The 23,946-nt window shown below is 41.8% G+C and overlaps 1 long non-coding RNA gene across 1 annotated transcript in view; it reads left to right on the forward strand.

Annotated features, from left to right (window-relative positions):
- The window catches only part of LOC141411472 (uncharacterized), a 250,731-nt gene extending 233,325 nt beyond the window's left edge, over window positions 1-17,406 (forward strand). Inside the window, exon 5 of the long non-coding RNA XR_012436252.1 lies at window positions 17,062-17,406. This is a non-coding gene — a long non-coding RNA (uncharacterized lncRNA). The remainder of the gene's footprint in view (window positions 1-17,061) is intronic.
- Window positions 17,407-23,946: the final 6,540 nt, after the last annotated feature.

The raw sequence follows: 23,946 nt of genomic DNA on the forward strand, positions 1-23,946 counted from the left end.
ATTTACTTATATTTTCCTTCAATAGAGAAAAACATAGAAGGTATAACTAGTGTCTTCAAGTGTGGGCAAAGTCACATTTTAAAATAAGGTTCTTAAAATATGATTTTTATCTCTTCAAACTAAAGCTTCTATTTCTAGACTCTGGGATTAACAAGACTCTTACCTTATTTTTTGTTCAGCCTCCTCAGAATGTGAATACCAATTTCTGATTTCCATAGTTTCTGTAAGATAAGATATGGTTGGTACAAACAGGAGGTAAATTTAGCACTGAAATGAGTAGCTGGCCTGGAAACAGAGTAGTTGAAGTATGGAGTGGTCATTTGGGTAGATTAGCATAGTCAGAAATGATGGATGCTGAGTATTCTTAAGTCACATTTGACATGTGGTATCTTGGCCAAGTCTAGGTTGTCTTGGCAGCATTAAGTCACACTATGTTGGAAGAAGGATTGGCCCTTGGAGTCATTTCCCTCCTCCACTCATCTTAGGTGAGTTTCGCTTGATTTGTCACATGTGTAAGCCAAAGAATGGGCCTCATTTTGTTGGTTGACTGCTTGAATTTTCAGTGACCATATTAGAAGTGTTGCTATAATGACTTTGGACCAAAAGATAGAGGATTGGGTTCTGAACTTGACTTACGGTGAGAAATAACACACTTAGTCATTGAAACCAACTTTCAAGAGTCAAGAGGCACACTTTAAAAGCTACTGGGACAATACTTGCAATGGACACAGCCCTGGGCAAACCAATCCATACAGTTCCCAGCATTGGTTTTGGGAAGTCAAATAAATCTTTTTGAGTCTCAATTTCACCAAATTAAAAAAAACCAAAACATAAAAAGACCTGTCCTGTCTACTTCAAAGACTTTTAGGCTTACATGATATAACAAATAGAGAATTTGTTTTGAAAGCAAGGGATCACTTTCTTAATTTGCAGGTTATTTCCAGATTTCCAAAAAGGAACCCAGAGTCTTAACAATCCATCATGCTAAACTCTTGAACAAGCTTCAAGAGTTCCAATTTTTGATTGCAAAGAAACTGATTCATTTATTTATTTTCATAAGCCTCGCACACCTGTGGAGCCAGTGCTGTTATTGGATCTGTGTTTTGGTGTCAGGAAGAGAGGTGGACGCCTACTATTCCCATTGTCCTGTCTTGGTCAGAGAGTGAGGAAAATAAGTTTCTTAACTATAGTCGTTTGAGACTTCTAACCACATTCACAGATATTAGCATCAGAACACCAAGGAATGATAGTCAGTTTGAGGTTTTAAAAACATTTAGAGAATGACAAGATATCTCTAAGCTTGTCTGTCTCTGCTTATAGCTATTTTGGTGGTGTCTAAGCAGCAATAATTGAAATATCTTTGCTTTTTGTACCATATACTTTTCTCATAACACAAAACATAAATATGTTCCTCTTAGCTTCATTGGAAGATTCTTGCCACAATTGTAGGCTGTGTGATCTCCCCCACATAATAAAGGGTGGCCCTCTGGAGATATCTGTATGTCCCACAGCCTGACTAATTCACAGCTGCAAATGCTGATCTTGACTCAGAGACAGAAGCTGGGGATTTAAGGTCAAACTTTAAAATATATATATATGTGTTAGGAAACTTGTTATAATTATATGGTGGAAGTATAGAGTGCTGGGAGCCAAATGTTGATTAATGTTAATTTTAGGGTAAACAGAGAGGGTGAAAGACAAGAAAAGCCAATGGACTCTCAGGCTAAAAATATTCCCAGTTGAGACTCAGCATCTATGGGTTTAGAACCTGATAATTACTTCTGAATAGTCATTACCTGTTCTTATATAATTAACCTTGAGGTTCATCTGGACAGGTATAGCTTCTGTCCTGGAATGTACCAATCACTGTGATTCACAGACCACTGAACTAAATCCAGAAATACCCACACACTCAGTGACTCCACACTGCCCATTCAGAACAAGTATCTTCTCTCTCTGGATACAGGAGGGATATTGTTCATTAGTGACTAAATCTGCTGGGAAGGTCATAGCAGAGACAAAATTGTAGATACTTGTCTTGTAGAGAGTAAGATGTGATTTGGAAAGGAGGCTCAGAGGACTTGGCATCTTCATTTAATTAAAACCGTTTGAAGAGCCTTCCCATCTTTGAGTCCTTCTCTCTGTCTCACTTGGGAAAGCCCAGAAAAGAAAATGTTAATCAACCCTTCGGCATTCTGGCACTGATGAGTACAAGCTGTATCCAAAATAAAGAGAAAGTGAGAGACCCAGGGAGGCAAAAGAAGTATCTTTCAGTCTGTGGATGTGAGATGCAATTTAATGCTTGAAACTCAAGCTGGGTTGAAATGAAATGAAAATGAGGGTGGAATGGAGGGGAGAATAGTGTGCTCTTTTCTCTTTTAGAGGCCCCCTGAGACATACAGCGATGAGACTCAATCACATATTTTCTAGAGCAGATATTGTTGGTTGCTTATCAACAGCCATTCTCTCTCACATTCATATTAACAAAACCTGCCAGAATTTGGAGAGTTCATCCTTTTCACACTGCCATGCATCTCAGATAACTGTCTTGGTCACCACCCCTGTTCCTAGTAGACATTGGTTTAAACAAGAGCATGTGGTACAATTTTGCCTGGTGACATGAGAAGAAATGTTTGCTAGTGGATGGAGGCACCTGGGAAAGGTTTGTTTTTGTGTTTTGTTTTCTTGCCTATAAAAAGAGATCACCAGGAAAAGGCAGGAACCTTCAGCTCCTGTGGGCATAGGTGTCTGAGTATGGTCCTAGAGTCTGCCATTTTGCTTCCATGAAATGAAATTGAATGCACCCCAAACTGTTGAACTGAAGGCAAGGCTGAGCAGAGCTCTGCTCAGTAGTTAGAATGTCAAGGAGCCCATGAATTTACTCACCTTGGAGCTTCTGACTATGGGAATAACTCCCTTATTATTTATGGCAACTGAGTCAAGGTTCTATTACTAGCACTTGAAAACATCTCAACCAATATAATACGTACTTTCCTAGGCAAACTTTATCTCTTTTATGACAAATCCATTTCTCTGACCATATAGGGAGCCTCAAATCCTTAGGAAGGCATCTTCTGAAACCCCTATCTTTTGTACACTGTGGACAATGTACAAAATTAGTAATAACAACTGTGATAGTAACTTGCTATTGCTTAAGCGATGTATGACCCAAAGAACTACACCAATCCTTTTTAAGGATTTTGTGGCAATAAGCATTAGACAACTTGGAACATAAATCATAAAATTTTCTTTTAAGAACTTTTTAGAGTCTACTGAAGTTAAATATTATTTTCCCTGTTTTCAAGATCAGAAAACTAACACAAAGAGGTAAAACGACTTATCAGATACGTCTAATGCATGCTGATGGTAGAGCTAGTATAAAAACCTAAGTCTGGCAAAGAGAAATGTTTTGATGGTGAAAAAGAGAAATGTAGAAAAAGATAGATTTTTTTTTAAAAAGCCTGGACTTTGGAGGCCACCAGAAAGGGGTTTAAATTCCCATTTTACCTCTTTAAACACAGAGGTGGAGTAGGGCCTAGATAAGCTGTTTAAATCTCTCTGGACTTTGGCTTCTCACCTGTAAGATGAGAATGCTGAAATTCACACCACCAGGACATTTCAAGAAATGATGAAGAAAATGTATTTGAAGCATTGAATCTGGTGCTGGGCATTTCATGGGCTTCTGACTCCTAAATACTGTTCACCCTTTATGGAAGAGATTGTGGTACTCCATCCTTGCAGCTTTTAAAAGATGAAATGAGCAGTCACAAGTGTCAACCCAAGGTGAAGGACTAGATAGAGCTCATTATTTCTGGAAATTCTTCAAAATGCAAGAAAGAAAGAAAAAGTAAAACAGAGAACAAACATTGAAATTATTTCTGGCCAGTTAGTAAAAATGACTGATAGAAAACAGGATCCTCCATGATAGAGAAAGGGCTGGGTAATTTATGTGGGAATGAAAATAAGGACATAAAAACAGGCTAGGAAGGAGCTGGCAATGTACAAGTATGGAAGAAGAAGAGCTGGGGGCCATAGTGGCATGCAAGTTAAATATAAGTCAGTTGCGTTTTGCTCTTATTAAGGAATAGGCAGCAGTGGCCTTGGAATTCATAAACAAGCACCTAGCATGTGAGAACTGATTGAGCTGCCTCTGTCAGGCCTCTAGGAGCTCTGTGTTCTTTCTGGCCCCACTTCCTAAGTAAGACAGAGTAACAGCAGGGATTTGAAGAAAATCTAAAGAAGGAAAATGAATATGATTAAAGGTTTGGAAGCAGGACTAAAGGAATGGCTGTGATTTCTCCTGTAGAAGTGAAGGCAGTCAGGGAGCTTGATATTTTTCTTGCATATTGTCAGGAGCTGCCTTCTTCCCTTCTGTGTCTTCCTACCTGATCAGGTATTGCACACATCAGGTGTCCAGTTAACCTTCTACTGATGATATTGCCAGTGTGTTTTTGATGCCTTCTGGAAATAGAGGTGGAGCATTACAAAGAACTTAGTGACAATAAGCATTAGACAATTCAGAACATAAATCATAAAATCTTCTTTTAGGAACTTTTTAGAGAGATTACTGCAGGAAGATTATAAATTTGATCTCATGCTCAAGTATTTAAGCCCCTGAAGAAATCAGGCCAGTAAGAGGAAATCAGTATTTGGAAGGATACGGGAAGGTAATTGGGCCCTGGGTTTATGTCCCTGCTCTGTCACATGCTGAGCCTCAGTTTCCTCATCTGTAAATTGAGAGTAATAATAAAACTTACCTCCTAGGGTTGTGAGTGTTAAAACACAACAATACCTATTAGTGTTCACACTGGACTTCCCTAGGAATAAGTAGATAAATACTAGCTCTCATTGTTGAGTAGGCAGAAAAAAATGAATTTATTACTTTTAGGAGATGCCTTAGAAGTTTCCTAGACTTGGATTCATCTTAATGTGTTCATTCACTAAAAGTCTGCCATTTCTGGTTACTGTAGCCATGTTAGTCCACTGCCCTGCCCCACTCTACCTTTCATGTTAAATTCTATTGCTGCCCACCTGCAGCCAGCTAGGGAGGGAGGAGGAGCTGCTGTTGTCATCTGGCCCTAATTCTGTTTTATTCACAAAGTGAAGTGTATGTACCCCTGACCCTGAGGTGGCTGCTCTCCTCCTCCTCCCCATACACACACTCTTTCTTGGAAGAATTTCAACTAAGAGAAACGAGAGACTAGGACTCATTTGGAGAGACTCTCTAACACCGGGGGGCTCATGTAGATTTGGTGGCTGAGGCCTTCATTTTATTTATTTATTTTCTTTGTAGTACTGGGGTTTGAATTCAGAGTCTTAGGCTCCTAGGTAAACACTCCACCACTTGAGTCATATCCATAGACCTTTTGCTTTAGCTCATTTTTCAAATCAGGTCTCATGCTTTTTGCTCTAGCTGATGAGTAGGGATCCTCGTATCTCTACCTCCCAAACAGCTGGGATTCCAGACCTGAACCACTGTTCCTGGCTTGAGGCCTTAGAATTGGCCATATGGATCAACTTGCTCTCCAAAAAGGGGACGAGATGGAAGAGGCAAGAGATGAGCATTTACTGCCTGACCACCGCTCTGTTCTTCTGAGGCCTGACTGTACATCTTGCAAATTTTTGATAATAACCCTTTTTGTGATGTGAGCTACTCTGAGATGCTTTACTCTTTAAAACCAAATGATCTCTGCCCTGGACAGTGGTCTGAGGCATGAGAAACCACTCAGTAAATATCAATGACAATGACAGTGATGATGACAAGGAAGGAGACAGGGACTCCATGGAGAATCTGTCTTAAAGTCTTAAGTCTTCTTAGATACTTCTGCACTCTGAGAAGTTATCCAAGGAGGGTGAATTTTTCAGTTCTGCCCCAACCTGGTGGTGGGTAGGAAGCAGATGCACTTGTTGTAAGCTTCTGTTCTCTGATAACAGATCTTCCTCTGCCGTGGTATCTACTGGCCTCTTCTTTCCCTTATTCTTCTACTCTTTGTTTAACGTCTTTGATCAAAGCCTTGGCTACCTGACATCCATCATTCTATTGAACCCTGGCTCCTACAGTCTAATAATTTTTGAGTTAACGGCTCCACTAATTAGCATAACAAAGTTCCTTTTATGTTTAAAAGAGTGGCATTGCATCTTTGCTGGAGATTTGGTTCTGAAGTCAATAGGGGAGGTAAAAATTGAACACACTCGAAACTCCAGCTGAAAGCTCTGTATAACATCCCAAAGGGAATGGCAATGTGTGTCTTTTGTGTATAGAAACCCATACAGTCATGCTTGTGTATCTATATTTAATCATACTGGAGTAACATAGAGTATCTGATAAAGACTTTTAAACAAAACTGGTTTCCTGCTTCCTCCTTCTCTCCCGCCCGGTTTCTCTTTTTGCAGCACACACACACAGAGTAGTGCACAGAAGCTGAATGCACGGAAGAGGCACTGTGCTGTACTGAACTGCTGTGTTTCTTGTGTTCCCCGGGAGAGAAGGCACTTGTCCTCTGTAGTCTATATGGGGAAGGCTCCATCATGCTGCTCCCTCTTTGCACTCTTTCCTTGAAGACACTTTCCTGCAGGCGAACATACTCATCTGAGACCTAATCAAGAAAAAAAAAACCAAAAAAAAAAAAAAACCCCAAGAGTTGGGAAAGATGATAAAATAGTCAATTATCCACATGAGACACCTCCTCTTGGCATTCTGACAAAGGCAGATCATGAGGAGGAGGGGCAAGCCGAGTGGGAGGGAGATCCAGGGCCCTCCATCCCTGGATCTTCACCTGCAACCTACAGCTTTGCAGGTCGGGTGTTAATCAGAGACAGCTGGATCCCCTGCTTTCCACCACTCGTGGTTGAGTTTCGTGTTGGAAACTGGCTCTCCCTCTGAAAACATCAACTCACCCTCCGAATATCAGTAATGACATCGGCAGGAATGAGAATGCATTTGTGACCACAGAGAGCGGGATGGCTGGCTGTCTGTGTGTGCCTTTAAGTTTTGAATTCGGCATGACTGACTTTTTAAATAAAAATCACCTAGCCTGGTTTACCATATGTCTGATGAAACACTGTAAAAATGAAGTGTAGATCTTTGCCATTCACTCTTGAGCAAATGCATCTGCTGTCACATCTCCCAGCTATTTATTTCTCCTTATTTTAAGTGTGCCCGATGTCATCCATCCAGATGCACAAGTGAAAATGGAAAATAATTTCTCAATTATTTGAACATTTTCATTTTATTTAAAATATGGAACAGATAAAAAGTTTTGGAAATAAGAACATAGAAAATTCCAGAGAAAAAGTAGGCCAAACATAGATCTGGGAAGAGTGGGAACCCTGATTCAGGGTTCCAGCTGAGCCTCACACAGGCTTTGTTGTGCCTTATGTCATTGGGTAAGCCACAGTCCCACACAGTAACAATTTTCCTGATTCTGCCTCAGTCATCCCACCTTCACACAGGATGATCAGAGGAGTGAGAGGAATAAATACAGAATGACAGAGCAGAGTTCAGAAAGGGGTCTTCCATGTGTAACACCTTGGGCATCTTTTAAAGCCTGACAACTGGCTTGTTTGTGACTTCCAGGAGGACTGAAGACAAATGACTCTGAAGTTGCTCCCCTGCAGTCCTGAGACTACGCCCCCAACCCTGACCTGGGCAGATCAGAGTGAAGGTCCTGGCCAAAGGTCTAGCAAGAGCCTCCTTTGTCCTTCGGAAAGGAGTGTGATCAGGAGGCTGGAACTGTATCATTGTGCCATCCCTTCAAGGGATGTGAAATGTGTGTGGCTGCAGCTAGCTGCCTGCTGTCCTGGTCTCCTAGCAGCTTCATAACATCACGCCTTCCTGTGTGGCCTGGCAGCATCCCTGGAGAGGCCAGGCTCTCGGTGTCCCTGGAGGCCATTCAGCTCTCCGTAACAAAGAAGAGGGCACTCCATGCTGCCAATGTCATACAATAGACTGGCCCAGGGTCTACGAGAATAGTGCCCTGAGCATGGCCTAGCGCCACTCTAGCTTGTCAAGCAGCTTCCTTTGGGGAGAGGAAAAGCTGGTTTTCACTGTACTGCAGGCCACTCTCTGGTTCTCTACCAGGCTGGCTCTTATGCAATACATCCGGGCCCTCCTCAGAGTCTATGGGGCATTCAAACCAAGGGAGCTGCCTTGGCCACAGAGCTGATTCCCCTTTCTGCCACTGCGAGGATCCTAGAATTCTAGATGAGGAAGAGACCTCAAAAAACCCAACCTACCCACATGCTGTCATTTCAGAGGTAAGTCACAAGTGGGGATCAGGATGTGACCACAGGCAGTCTGCAAAGCTGACCTGTCTCTTGCCCCTGTTCAATAGGGGATGGGGTGGCAGAGAGTAGTAATTACCTAGGATTCTTGAATTCTGGTTTGGGGACCAGATGTTCTGACCCTCCATCTCCACTCAGAGGGAAGCTCTGTGTATCCTTCCTGGAAAGCTCTGCCAGTCTCTTTGTAACTGTGCCTTTCTTTTACTAGGCCACTCTTTTTCTGAATGTGAGTGCCTGTGATTAGTCTGCTAGGGATGCTGTAACAAATACATGAGGGGGCTTAAACGACAGAAAGTTATAACTCACAGATATGGAGGCTGGAAGTCAAAGATCAAGGTGTGGTAGGTTTGGTTTCTCTTGAGGCCTCTCTCCTTGGCAGCCTTCTTGCTGTGTCCTTGTAAAGTGTTTCCTCTGGGGCACACATGTCTGATATCCCTCTATCCTAATCTTTTCTTGTGAATACTGTCAGGTTGGATTAGAGCCCCCTAACAATCCATTCTAACTCAGTCAACTCTTTCAAGGCCCTATCTTCAAATAGTCCCATTAGGGGGTACTTGGCTAGTACTCCAACATTTGAATTCTGGGGGATACAGTTTAGCCCTCTGACAGCCTGCTCGACTGCCTGAACCCCATTCCCACCTCTCTCAAAGAGACTAAGCTTCCAAACACCCACGAAATTATTGACCACACTCCAAAGCAAGCAGGAGCCTTATTCCCTTCAACCTCATTGGTAGGCATGGGCCATAGCTCACCCACAGTAGACTCTCTCCACCTGCACTGCTTTCCTCTTGCTCCTCCCAAAGGAAGAAGCAGCCAAAAAGCAGGGCTCATCTTGTTGGTCTCCAGCAATGCAAGTCGAATCCCCCAGTTCCCTTACTGCTGCTCCCTTTTTGTGTGTCGAATGCTCAGGTGTGAATGTTGGAAGCTGTTCTTTGCACTGACACCTCCAGCTACCTTGTTCATGGCTTTGTTGGTGGCAGCTCTCAGGCCACTGTTCCTATCACCTAATCACAGTGGTAACTGTTGTTTATTGAATGCTTAGTGTGTACTGGGTTGGCTCGGTGCTGTGATCTTAATGTAAGTATTTAATACAGTCCTCACAACAACACAGTGAGGTCATTAGTATTACTCTCATGTTACTGGTGGGAAAGTAAAGATTCTAGAAAAGCTAAGGGAACATGGCTGAGAACTAGAGGTATACAAACCTGAACCTATGTCTATGTGACTTTAAGACCACACTTCTGCCCTTGATACTGTACTGAATCCCTAAGTAGGTAGATCAGCATCTTAGAAATCCTGTGCATTTCTACGGAACAATGTCTCACCTCCCAGAAGAGTCCTCACGTTCCAACCTCAGTATTACTCTTTCAGTACTAACCCCTGAAGAAAGAGCTCCCACAACACAGTGTAAAGAAAAGAAGACGGGTTTTGGAGATTGGGTTGGGTTCAAATACTGGCCATTCCGTTTATCAGCCCTGTCACCATGGGTACATTAGTTAAGTAAGCTTCAATTTCCTCATTTGTAAGAGGAGACAGCCTCTATCTCACAGGCACAAGTTAGATAAGGCATGGCAAGTCATTTGCACTTTGTCAAGCATGCAGTAGGCGCTCTAAGAGGTAGTTCTAGGTTAACAGAGACTCAAGAAACATGATAATTAGATGCATTTGGTATCCTTGGTTGCATCTTGGATTGAAAAAACCACACACATACATTGAGACAACTGGAGGAATTTGGGTGTGGATATATATTAGATAATTACATGATATTAATGTCAGATTTCCTGAGTGTGGTGATGTTCTTATTGTCATGGAGAAAGTCCTTTTCCTAGGAGACACATGTGGAAGAGTTTAGGCATGAAGGGAACCAACATTGGACGCAAGCTTGCAAATGGTTCATCTAACAAACTGACACTGATGTGTATGTGTGTCTCCATGCACATATGCACAATGGGTAAGAAAATGCAGATATAATTTTTAAAAAGTGAGTGTTCTTTGTACTATTATTGCAATTTTTCTGTAAGTCTGACAATTTTCAAAATAAAAAAGTTGTAGGGTAAGGGAGCTTCATGCAAAGTGTGAGCTAGTGTGCAAGCCTGTTGTGCAACACAAAGAGCTCATTTAGTTTTCTTCTTGGTGCTGACATGTTGTGAAATTGCCTTTACCTCTGTCCAGGCTGTAGGACATTGTCCCACTTTGTGTAGGATCAGCCTCATACTTCCCAGGGAGTCATCCCATACCTATTACTACCTGGACAGGAATTCAGAGCCTATCTGCTCCCTGGCTATGTCTCCACTCAGTGCTTCAGAGGCTTTTACGATTTAACATCTAGTTAGGTTAGCCACATTTAGCAAATGGAAATACAGAATGCCAGTAAGTTAGAATTTTAGATAAACAAATTTTAAATATAAGTATGTCTCAAATATTGCAATGGAAACTATTTGTATTAAAATCAATCATTTTTAATCTTAAATTTAATTTTAACTGGACATTCTGTATTTAATTTGGAAGCCCTACTCTTACCCTTCAGTGCCCCACAAAATCAGAGGTCATGGTCACCTAGGAAAACTGAGCTTAGGAAACTTAGGAAGCTCTAAGCTCCTTGGTAGGACTGCAAACTGCCACAGTGACCCTGGATCACCTGTCACCCAGTTTGTGAGCAAGCACATGACGGCAGCTGCCTGATCAGGGAGAGACCCACAGGCCACAGGGAGGAAAAGAGTCTCAGAGTCCTGAGGGAAAGTCTGGGCTGACCCTTACCCAGCCATGTACAGACAGGTGTGCCTGTGGCCTGGGCAACTCACCTTCCCCTTCCTTCTTCTATGCCTGGCCACTCAATCTTTCCAACTTTGACAAGTCTGACTGACTGCATTTGGTGCATCTGGAGCCAGTCTGGTTGGGTTTGAATACCTGCCTTACCACTTACTGGCTAGGTGAGTTTGGGTAACAAATTATCCAATCAGTCTCAGTTTCCTCATCTGTAAAATACAGGTAATAATAGTATTCACCTTGTGTAGGACTAACTGAGCTTTTATTATTTACCAAGCACTCAGGACAGTATCTGGCACAGAGTAAGCCCTGTGTGTTTGTTAACTAAACAATCCATCTGTGGAGGAAGACTAGGGTCACTATGGAACAAACCTAACAGCTTGAGGCCTCTAGTGCCTTCAGAGCCTGTGGCCTAGAGTGTTTTTGGTGACACAGGTAATGGGTTCAATCCTTGGGGCTCATTTCTTTCTGGACACTTGGGGTGAAGTTAGAAAGGTGATGCAGAGATTGAAAGGCTGGCAGCCTCCAAGAGTGACAGTATCTCCCTCCCAGCTGATTTCCACCTGAGGGAGGGGGACTCGGGCAGTGGGACAAACATGGCTCAGTGTGTCCTGCTTTAGAAACAAGCCCCTTGACCCTCCCATCATTGTGTTATTTTACTTGCAGTGTATCCTTTGCTCTTTGATGCCTTTTCAGTGCCTCCTTCCTTTCTCTTTAGTTTTCCATTTTGTTTCATGGCTTCTTCCTCTCTACTGTTTTGACTTCCACTTCTTTATCTTAGTCTTGGTTTCAAAAAGGAAACATCTTCACACAGTGTCCAAGGTTACAGTTGGGGGGATGGCTGGCACCCCAGCCACCCCCACAAGGACGCACCAATCATGGCAAACTGACCCTGGGGTAGGGGCTGGCTTGAGTTTTGTTGTCCCAAAGTGGATGTGACTCTAAACATTGGAAGAGGGTGCCAAAGTGACTCAAACTAACAGTCCTCTGCAGGAAATGATGCTTAAAACAAAAGAGTTTATTTCTCTAGAAACAATGAAAATGCAGTTTCCATGTGGTATGTGAGTCCTCTCCATTCTTTATAGGCAAATTATATGAAAAGATGGATTATTAAAGAATCAGAACAAGGAGAACCAGCTACGTCAGTCTTGTATTAAACCACAAAATTCCCTGAGAGGCTGAGACATGCAACTTGACACGAGGGCTCCAACTGCTTCCTGCTCAGATGAATTATGTACTTACACATGGACACTGAGGCAGATTGCATTTTCCACAGATGGCAGCAAGAATCCTTCTGTCCCACATGGTCTTCTGCATGTAACCCTACCATCGGGAGGTGGAGTCTAATTCCTTTACCTATGAATCTGAGCAGCCTTGGGATTGCTTGGATCAACAGATCCAGTGGACATAATGCTGCACAGCTTCTGAAGCTCAGTCATAAAAGGTGTGTAGCTTTGCACTTATTGTCTAGAACACTTGTGCTGGTAGATCTGAGCTACAATGGCAGAAATTTGTCTAACCAGAGGCTACATACAATGAGAAAGCCACGTCCCACAGTGGAGAGGCCACATTTAGGCACTCTGATGAACAGTCCTGGGTTTGGAATCAACACTTCCCAAGGCAGGCTTATGAGTGAAGAGGCCTCCAGGGGATTCCAGACCTAGTTGCTGAGTCAACCCAACCTTCAGTTCTTCCCACTAGAGGTCTTAGACATCATGGAGCAGAGTCAAGCCTTCTCCATGTGTCCAGTCCAAATTCCTGACAGAATCCATGTGCATGATAACATAGCTGTTGGTTTAAGTCTTTAAATATGAGGTTAGTTTATTTCACAGTAATAGTAATGAAGATAGATACTGCTCACCGTTGGTGAGGCCTATGTTTGCCTTTGTTATTCTTCTTTCCCTATACTTTCATGGTTGACCAATCCTTAATATTGACATATGTGTAATATTTTGCAAAAATAATGTTGCTATAAAACAGAGCTCAAAGATTTGAGATATAAAGTATCCATAATCCCATCACCTAAACAAGTATTTTTATTTGTCTTATCTGTTCTTTAGATCCACGAACATTTCTTACCTGATTACTATAGGATAGGAAGTGAAAAACCAAAATTTCCTAAAAAAAAAAAAAAAGCTGTCTTTTCCCTGAGTCCAGACACACAAGCCTTTTTTTTTTTTTTAATACTCTAGAGCTGCTTTCCTAAGATAGATTTTTCTTTTTAAGGTTGACTCGGAATGCAATTGATACTTATCTATTGTATATTAATTTAGTTTGAGGTGAGAGACATTATTACTTACCTGTTTTTCAAGTTTATTTTTGGTGGTGTCATCACCTTCTGTCACCTCAGTATTCCGTCATGCTCATATTCTCTTGATTGCTTCTCTTTCCCTCTACTATTTTTTCCCCAAGATGGGTTTGTTGATCATATTATCTTAGACATAGGAGTTTAGTAAAAAAATCCCAAATATCTAAGTGTCCTGAGAGATGGACTGAGTCTAGTAAAAGATTCATATACTCTAAGAATCTAAAAGATTCTAGACAGAGTTTGCTGTGCCTTTTCCTGGCTTAGAAGGCTTTCTCTACTTATTTATTTGATAAATAAAAATTGTACATTATTTATTGTGTAAAAACAGGATGTCTTCAGATATATATAAAGGGTGAAATTGCTAAATCAAGCTAACTAACATATGCATTTTGTTGTGGCTGTTTGAGAGTTCTTTTGTTTTTCACTGAGAACATTTTATATTTGGACTATAAGACCCTGGGGTGGGGGTGAAGCAGGATGAATGAGGCACTGTTATTCCCTGTAGGGTTGAATCTGTCTTTACTTAAAAGTTAGATATATTACTTATGGTGGATTTTTGAGTCCATTTTGATTTTTAAAAAATTACTTTAAAAGAGCATGTGTCTTGACTGCTGAGGTATGAACACCCCCTTAAACTTTGCATCCTAGGCAAGAGCGTCACTGGCCCTTCCCTGAAAGGACCAGCCATTTTCCTTCAGGGTTTATTCTTGTCCTAGCTCTTGTTAAGATAGAGAGGACAGAGACATATGGTCTGGCCTGGCCCTGGCTTTGTCACTGCTACTTCTCTTCTTCCTCACTCCACCCCGTCCTCACCTTACCTTTCACCCTTTTGAGAACCCTGTCCTATAGTTCAGGGAAACACCGGAACATCAGGTTGACAGCAGAAAATCCAGGCAACAACTGGATCAGTCGGTTGCAGATACAGAGAAGTAAAGTGACATCTTTCTTCCATGAATTATCTGTCACTATTGCCATATGTCTGTTCATGCTAGTGTCCAGAAACAGCCCTCCCCTGTGATATGCACAAAAGGATACCCTTTAATGCAGATATTTTTATGCATCAATATGGTCTGGTCAAATTTGAATAATTGCTTAAAAATTTGTAAAACATGTCACCTTCCTGGACCTCCCTAACCCTTGGCAATCTAATTTCAATGTATGCCATGGTGTAAGACTTTGGAAGTGGTGAAGTTATCTGCTTCTCCATTCATTTCTAAAAGATAAAAGCCATAAAAATTTTTCAGAAAAACATGCCAAAATATTATTTCCCCAAAATAGTTGTGTCACAGCAACAGTGTTAAAATGTAAGGCCCAGACTTTGCTAACTTTAGGCTCTTAATCTGTACTTGTTATTAGGGTTGCTAATTTAATATGAAAAATAAAGTGTAATAAAACTTTGAACGAAAAACTAATGAAGTGGCAAATTTCTCTGATACTATGGAGATATATATATATGAATACTCCTTGCCTTCTCTCTCTTCCCTTCTTCCTTTATCCTTCTTCTCTCCCTCTCTCCCTTCCTTCCTTTCTTCTTTCCTTCCCTCCTCTTTTCTTTTCTCCCTCCTTCCTTCCCTTTCTGTTTCTATTTTTGTTGTTTAAATACTAAAAGTAATTAGAGATTGACCTGTTAGTCATTTAGAGCTGTGCAATCTGCATATCCCAATGAACTAGATACAGTTTTGCGTACATGTTAAATTTTGACAACTTTGTTTTAGAAATCATAATCTTTAGATAGTCATTTTGCTTTTCCAGATTAGCGACAAAGGAGGCCATTTTCTTCCAATGTCCTAGGCATTGGCCAGTGTGGTCTTCTATTGCACAGAGAGAAAAGAGATTGAGATAGGCTGTCTTACAGTATGGGGCACATCAGAACATCAAAGTTACTCTCTCTAGAACTTGTTTTGACTGAAGCTTAATTCACTCTCTAAAGGAATTTAAACTAGATTCTTTACGTATAACATATATTTGACAACACTTTGAATTTTAATATGAACCTGTGCAATGCAGATACAACTAAGTCTGGCAGCATATTAATGTTACCAATAGTGCACTTTATTTATAGAATTTGCCATCTCCCCTGATCTCAGTCAGAAGCCCATACACAGTAATTAAGCCGTTATAAAAACACAATAGGATATAACATAATAGAACCATCCTGCTGTCAAGGCACACAGAGTGGGGAAATCAGGGGAACACAAAAGAACACAATGCATCCAATTTAGTCCTGCTGTGGAAATGTCACAAACCAGTACCCTCCAAAGGATAAGTAGGAGAAAAAGTAATTTCCACAGACAACTGGGCATTGAGTCTTAATTTTCAGAAAATAGGAAACCAACCAGCAAACCAATCAATCAATCAACCAACCAACATCAATCAAATAGTGAGGGGCAATAAAAACAAGGGGGCTGTCTGTGCCCAAGGGGATTATAGTTGTATTGGAAGACAGGCTTAAAACAAAAATACAATACAATAATAGTATAAGAGATATCACAAAAAAGATGGGATTAGGCAAATAATATAGAAAGCACATTCTACAAAAGCAAAGGAAGACCACGCTATTATAATACTGAAATGCCAGGGAAGTCTACATGAAGAGCTAAGACTTGAACTAGGCTAAAAGGAAGTGGAAAACTTGGATAAGAAGAAAGAGGAAGGAAATGGAATGAAAAAATAAGATATTTGGAAGTCATGCATTCAAGAAAATATTTACATGCCAATATTTGGTACAGTAGTTTCTAAAGTAAAATAGTAGGCAAATTATGAATATATTGTTTTCCTTGTAAGATGGAGCAATGTTTTGATAAAATGCAGTTAAAAAAGGAAGATACACAGTAGTGCCTATTATATGATATAATCATTAAGAGAAATTCACATGTAAGCAAGATCTGAACAAGGAGGCAAAACCAAAGGAGACAAAACACGTAAAGTATACTTTTTGTAGTACCCATATATAAATTTTACATATCACCATTCATTACCCAATGGGCAGAATGCTGCCTCCTATAGACTCAATTATGTTCCCTTAAATTCGTGTATTCAGCTCCTAACCATGAATGTGAATACATTTAGAGCCTTTGAAGAACTACTTAAGGTTAAATGTGGTCACCAGGGTGGGGCCCTAGTCAAGTAGAACTGGTGCCCTTACGTCAAGTGGAAAAGACTCTACAGATGCACATGGATAGAAAAAAGGCCACATGAGGACACAGCAAGAAGGCAACAGTCTGCAAGCCAAGAAGAGAAGCCTCAGGAAAAATTAAACCTGCCAACATTTTGATCTTGGACTTCCAGTCCCCAGAACTTTTAGAAATTAAGTTTCTTTTGTTGAAACCACTCAATTTGTAGTATTTTATTAGAGCAGGACTAGCAGACTAAGATACCATCTCTATAAAATTTATGTGGAGGATATAACTTGCCCATAAAATTTTACTATAAAATTAAAATAACTCATTTTATGCATCAGAATGAACTTTCCATACTTGTCATTTCTTTTACTGAGCAAAAAATTGGCCACCAAAAAATTGGCCATGTGTCAACACATAAAGAAGCTAGAGGCTATACAAGGAGACCCAGAGGATGGGCTCTGCAGGGCCAATGGACAGAGGGAAGTGCTGTTGGGCATTGCTGGTTGCCTAAACAGACAAGGCAGGGAGAAGATCCCATTTGTTTCTCTTCCTGGGTATGTAATTCTGCCTTTCTTCCTTCAGGACTGAAGGATCTGTTCCCCTAGCCCTGCCTCTGGATGACAGCCCTCTTGCCGGCCTTCTTGGAAGCTGCCTTCTATGAGGACAGCCTCCTCATCCAAAGACTGCTTGGTTGCAGTCCTACCTGAAGGTATCTCTGTCCAATGACTGGTCAATGGAGATGGATAAAGATCTGGTCTCTTTCCCCTTACTGGGGCCATTTCTGAAAAGCCACCCCAGCTTCAGAGCCTCCTGGGAGCGACCTGAGACCTCTGCTGAATACATAGCTCAATTTTACCTTCAGGATATTCTGCTGCTTTTCTTGTCCTGTGTTAATCCTGAGACTGTACTCTTAATAAATCTCCTGCTTGCTGATCTCTGTTCCTGAGTTTCTAGAGAACCAACCTGTAAATTTTCTTAATTTATCGACACCATCTATCCCTGTCAAAGAAACTAGATTGCTTATCTATGTAATCTCAAGGCAATTATCTGTCATCATGGATTAGAGTTGACGTTTTGTGAAGCACTTACCTGTCATTTCAAGACTTATGGTTGAGAAGGGAAATTCATTTTATCTCTTATTTAATTTTCTACTGATACTTTCCTTAAGCATTAAGGTTAAATAATGAGGGCTGTTCCAGCTCCCTTTGCTTTTTCACCAAGCAGCTCTGTCCTCATCCAGCCATGAAACATGAGATAGGAACTAACTTTGTCCTAAGCAGTTGCTTGATATTAGAACTTATGATATAAAATATCAAATCTGGAAAGCACCCAAATCTAGTGTGACTGAGGGATTCTAATGTGTTATGACTTGGACCAATTAACAGTAGATGTTGGAGATCTGTCATGAATAGGACTCAGTAGTAAGTGTGCTGTGGTTGGCTCTGGTGTCAGGCACTGGAGTGGGGTGGGCACTGATGGTTGTCACCTCATCAACATCCTTGATAGTCCTGCTTTCTTACTAGAAATGGAACTGGATCCAGGTGAGACTTTTCCAAGGTTGTATAGTTACAGGGGTTTCAACCATAACCAAGAGGTTCTAACTCACAGTCCATACTCCTCCCTTCTATGGATGCTATATTTAGTCTTTCTTGCTAAAACTCTGCTGTCCCACCTCTGGTCTACCAAAGCACACGAGTCTTGAGTCAGATCCCAGTCCCCACCTCCTTACAGGCTGTCTTCTTTGCCTTATGTGAGCATGATTCCTTGGGCCAGTTCTCATGAACACTTTATTTCCTCTGTGTCTTTTACAGTTAAGTCCAACAAAGTTCTAGCACTTGGGGACTGGTAGACTTGGTAGCAGATTAACCTGCTGCCTCTGGCCTGCCTCTTCTCTCATTCATTCAGGATTCATTAAAAAATAGTTAAGGTTCTTTGCACTGGGGAATATTAAAATTCCTATCCCCCAAATACCTTTGAGTAGAGACTTAAATATGCAATCAGGCCCAAACTACCTTGTAGTGGACATCTTTTCTCTTTCTTTTCTGTTAATGGCATCTTGTCCTTCATTCATTTCCTTTCCTGGGGGCCTCCATTCATCTCCTATCCACTTGATTCTATAGGAGCTGTTAATCATACCCTGGCTACACAGGTGCTTAGGTGACCAAACCCTGGCTGTCACAATCTACACAATGGTCTCCCAAAGATAGTCATGCTTTAGCCTCAGAACCTGTGAATATGTTTCATGTATTCATTTCCATTTACATGAATGTGCCATTTGCATATATATTACCATTTCATGACAAAAGGGTCTTGCTGTTAGAATTAGGGTTGTAGGCTTTAAGATGAAGGACATTATCCTGGATTATTTATATGGACCCATATGTCCTTAAAAGTGGAAGAAGAAGCAGAAAGACTAGATAAACAGAAAAAGAAACAGGAAGATTTGAATGGTGAGAAAAACTTGGCCCATTATTGCTGGCTTTGAAAAAGAAGGGGCCATAAACTAAGTAATGTCCTACAAATGAAAGCCAGCAAGAAACAGGGACCTGAGTCCTACAAACTCAAGGAACTGAGTTCTGTCAACAAACAATAAACAGTCTCCCTGGAGCCTACAAGAAGGAACATAGCCTTCTGACACCTAGTTTTAGTCGGGTAAAATTGCCATGGACTTCTGACCCTCACAATCACAAGATAAGAAATGTGTCCTGTTTTAAGTTACTATGCATGTGATGATTTGTCCTAGTAGTAATAGAAAATGCACACAGTGGCCAACTCTCCTGGTCAGAGGGATTGACTCAGGGATGGGTATGTAATTCAAGCTGAGCCAGTGAGAGACTTTCCTCAGTGACCTGAGAAAGTCATGCCTCTTCTGATGGACAGCCAGAGCTGCTGGAGGCATGGCCACCACCAAGTGCAGAGACTGAGTACAGCAGGGCAAACACAGGCCAGAGCTGTGATGAGAGTCAGTGCAGGGCCCAGAAGAGTTCCTTTCAGGTTGCATGGGAGGCTAACTGCATCCCTGTCTGCCATTCAAATTCACTTCAGTTGAAGAAGTGAATCCACTTGACTAATCCTGCTTACTCCAGTCTTCTCAAAATACTAATCTTTGGTCTTCCATACCTAAATTGCTTCTTGGATTAACACATCTTCTCCAGAAGGAAACTGATAAATCCATATGTTCCCTGGGAGAGGTGGTACATTGGCAAAATTATTTTATCACATCTTGCTGCCATTTGAGAGATGACAGAAGTCAAAGGAAGTGGTACACATACTAGGGGGTTCTGATGGAAGATGGGAATGGGGAAAGATATACATCATGGGGGAAACAGACCAGGGAGGGAGGGCAGAGGGTGTGATGTTGGGGGAATTAATGAGTGTAGGTGGAAAGAAATCACATCAACCCTAGGCATGAGAGCAAGTGGAGAGGGGCTGGTCCAAGAGAAGAGGGAAGACAGGGACTTTTCAACTCTGTGTAGCATCTCTTCACTCACACAGGGACTTTCAGTCACGAAAGTATTTTGGTAACAGTTTTGATAATATGTCCCAATGACATTTCATATGGCAGGTGAGGTAGCAGGGCACCCATCCTAGGGTAGGAGGCCACCTACTGCTAGCTGTGCTCCATGGACTGCCGGCACTCCCCTACATGAGGATTTCTACCTTCCCCTTTGGTTTAACCTGCCCAAGAAGGTCTCCACAAAGGCCATCTAGGTGGCCATTGATGGCCTGAAAGTGGGCAAGGACAAAGTGCCCAGCTTCCTGGAACATCACAAGATAGAAACAGGGGAGCCACAGAAAAGCATCACTAAATGATCCCCTCATGCAGCTTGCTCATTGTTGATATTTGAAATTCTGCCAAGTGTTCATACTTCATAGTTGTCAGCAGTTTAGTTTGGAACAATAGAAAAAAAAAATCAGCCCTTTTGGCCTCTCCCTAAACTTTAGCAGAGAAAAGAACAGCTTTGGAAGTTGAACTTGAATGGTCTCCTTACCTTATTTGCCCTGACCCCAAGTTGTACTGTGCTAGCAAGGAATCTAGAACACAGGCTTGGAAACACTGTGTTTACAAGATGAGGCAAAGGCTCACACAGTCTCTGAGTCACAGTCCCTGGAGCTGGGGGTTTAGTGAGAACGTGGGAGGGAAGCTCTTTGCCAACTTGTGAACCCCCTTCTTCAATTCAGCATTTTAACCAAACTTGAAAACTCAAACCTTTCAGCTCTGGGAAATTATTTTCCTTTGGAAAATGTCTGGATTTTTTTTTTCTTGTAAGAAGGGAAAGAAAAGGCTAAGAGTAAAGATGACAGGTTTACTTGGATATAAAATCACTGTTGGACAACTGTGTTTTTTGCTGAGTTAAGTGTCAAAAAAATCTGTAATTTGCAGAATAAGTTTTCCTGAAATTACATAGGGGGTGGATAATTGAGAGCTAACTGCTTGGCTGTTGCGGTGTGGCCTCTTCTGGGAACTTGAGTTCCTTCCTCCCCAGCTAGAGCTCCTGAGACAGGTTATTTGAGTGTGAGGGTCTGATCCACAATTGCTCAAATCTCTGTTACTGTCATTGTTTAAATGCCCTCATTTCTGAGCAGCCATGAGGCTATCTTCTACTTGCTTATAAGATTGGCAAGTGTTCATTTTTATAATTTCACTTGATTATTTTTATGTGACTTTTTGGAAAGCTTGTCAAGAATTCGAATCTTATGTGGCCCAGAGAGGAGGGAAGTTGTACTCTGTGTTCTGTGTCTGATGGGCTTTACATCCTAGAAATGAGTTTCTGGAGTTTTCCATTCCTGTCTTTGTGGTTGTGTCACCCCCTGTTTCTGGCCTTAGCCATAATTCCAGAATAGGCCAGAAACGGTACTCTGGTACAAAAAGCAACTTCTTTCAGTCTTTGCATATAGTGGATCTTTGAATTAATGTGCTGTGGACAGAGTTTTCTTTTTGTCTTTTGGAGGTACTGAGGTTTGAACTCAGAGCTTTGTGTTGGTGCTCTATAGCTTGAGCCAGCCTCCATTCCTTTCTGTTCTGGTTATTTTTGAGAGAGGGGCTGGCCTGGACCACGATCCTCCTATCTGTGCTTCCTACTGTAGTTGGGGTGACAGGCACATGTCCCTGTGCCCAGCCATTGGTTGAGAGAGGGTCTTATGAACTTTTTGGTCCAGCCTGGCCTGAAGCCACAGTCCTCTGGATCTTTACCTCCTGAGTAGCTAGGACTACAGGCGTGAGTCACTGCCCCTGGCTTAGAGTTTCCTTAAGTCTTATTTGTTCATCAGGTGTTTTTTTTTTGCATGTGTGTGCTTGTGTTAGGACTCTGTACCATTACTAATTGACATTAATGACATTACTTGACATTGGAGTTGCACCAAATCCATGTTAAAAGCACCAGAATGAATTGTAATTGTTGCATAAAGAAGGAAGAAGTTGTGGGAGGAGTCAGCTTACAGAGGGAATGAGACCTAAGCTGCTTCTTGGTCCAACAGTGTCCCAGCTTCTCAGTGTCTAAAGGAGACAACTTCCAGGACATGGCACCTGGCTTCCCCACATAGGGTCTGATGGTGAATCCAGCCAACTGTTCCTTGTGTCTTTTCCTGTAGGGGCAGAAATCAGGTCCATTCTGGGCCCCTGAGAAGGGAAAGTTTTATATTTGCAGTGCACTGAGGTGGGAACACCATGGGGAAGTTCCATTCCTCTGATATCAGTTGCTATGTGAAGATGCAAAAGCTCCCCGGTGAGTAATCTTCCCCAGCCTCTCTCCACTGAAGTGGAAATGATGTCTGAGAGGAGAAGAAGTCAGTCGATGAGTTCCTTCTTTGAACTCCTCTGACAGGAAAGTAGTTCTGAGACTTTGAGAATCTTCAAAGATCTTAGCCCATGAAATCAATAGTTCATTTTTTTTTTAAGTTGCCAGAGTTAAGGCAAGAATTCTGCTCAGGAAGAAGTGAAAGTGCTCCTAATTGAAGACCCTGACACTAAAAAAGGCTGCACCACAGTCCTTGCCCTTGAGGAAGAGTCTAGGAATCAGTGAAGGTCAAGGCTGTTGGGGCCTGCAGAATCAGTTCGGAGAGGTAGGAGTGGATGGGGGAGGCAGTAAAGGGATGAGGACTTCTTCATGAAAGGTGGAGACAGCAAAATGGCCTGAACTATGCCCATCCTTGTGCATGTCTTGAGGAATATTTCTGAAAGCATGATACTAATACTAAAGCCATATTTATTAAGCACTTACGCAGTATCAGGGATTAGAGTTTACCAGAACTATCATGACTTATCTCATTTAGCCCTCACCACAAATTCTGTGAGATTTGGAAAATTATCCCTATTTTTTTTTTTTTGTATTTTTTGTTTGTTTTGGTGGTACTGGGGTTTGAACTCTGGGTCTTACATTTGTTAGGCAAGTACTCTACCACTTGAGTTATACCCTCAGCCTTTATTTACTTTAGTCATTTTTCAGATAGGCTCTCATGTTTTTGCCTGTGGCTAGACTTAGACAGCGATCCTCCCACCTATGCCTCCTGAATAGCTGGGACTAGGATGAGGGGGTCTCAGTAGATATTTTTTTGCCCCAGCTGTCCTTGAACCCCACCCAATCTTCCCCATCTCTGCCTCCCAAAAACTGGAGTTCTGAGAGGTCAGGTAACTTGCCCAGGGCTCCGCACCTAATTGGTGCAAAAACCAGGATGTAAATCTATGTCTATCCAACACCAGTGCCCTCCTACAAATCATCTTTTTTTTTATTGCTTCTTTTAGCTTTTTGCATGTTCCTGAAACTGGAAGAGATTGTTATAGCTCTGGATCTGAAAAGGTGTGCCAGAACTTGGGGAATCCTCTGACCTCTCATTTTCAGAGCCCTGGGCTTCACAACATGTAGTGAGGATGGCCACTTTCCAGCTCCCAGGCTCTAGGGCTGAGGCCACTTCTGTCCCTAGTCTTCTGTGCAGGACCTGGCCCTGCTGCAGGCTCTGCACGGCAAGCTTTTCTCTTCTGTCCTGTGTTCTCCACCCATCTGCCTTGTTGGCTCTTAAACTGCCAACAGGAAGCAAAAGTGAGAAAAGAGGAAACTTGTTCTTTCAACAAAAGGAAACACATGGTCCATGGGGGGGGGTGTTGATGATGAAGAGGTTTGTGTGATGTTGTTACCTGGTGATGAGGAACTATGGAAAAACCTGATACAGCACAGGTGCTGCCACGTGGGCAGGGAATAGTTAGCAGAGGGTGGAGTGCAAATCCTCAGCCTCCAGCCGGATGCTGACCAAGCCTGCATCAAACAGGCTTGAGTAAAGTAAAGTAAACAGGTACTGTTATATCTCTTTTACTAATGGAAAAACTTGAGGGTCAGAGAGTTAGGCAACTTATTCAAGATTAAAAACTTCTCATATGCCAGCACACAGGTGGGCATCTTCCAAGATGAAGGAATTTGTAAATCTAAAGAACTCAGTTTTTTTGAGTGCCTTGAGTATGAACATTTCTGTATA

The sequence above is a fragment of the Castor canadensis genome, chromosome 10, assembly GCF_047511655.1.
Source record: "Castor canadensis chromosome 10, mCasCan1.hap1v2, whole genome shotgun sequence".
Lineage (NCBI taxonomy): Eukaryota > Metazoa > Chordata > Mammalia > Rodentia > Castoridae > Castor > Castor canadensis.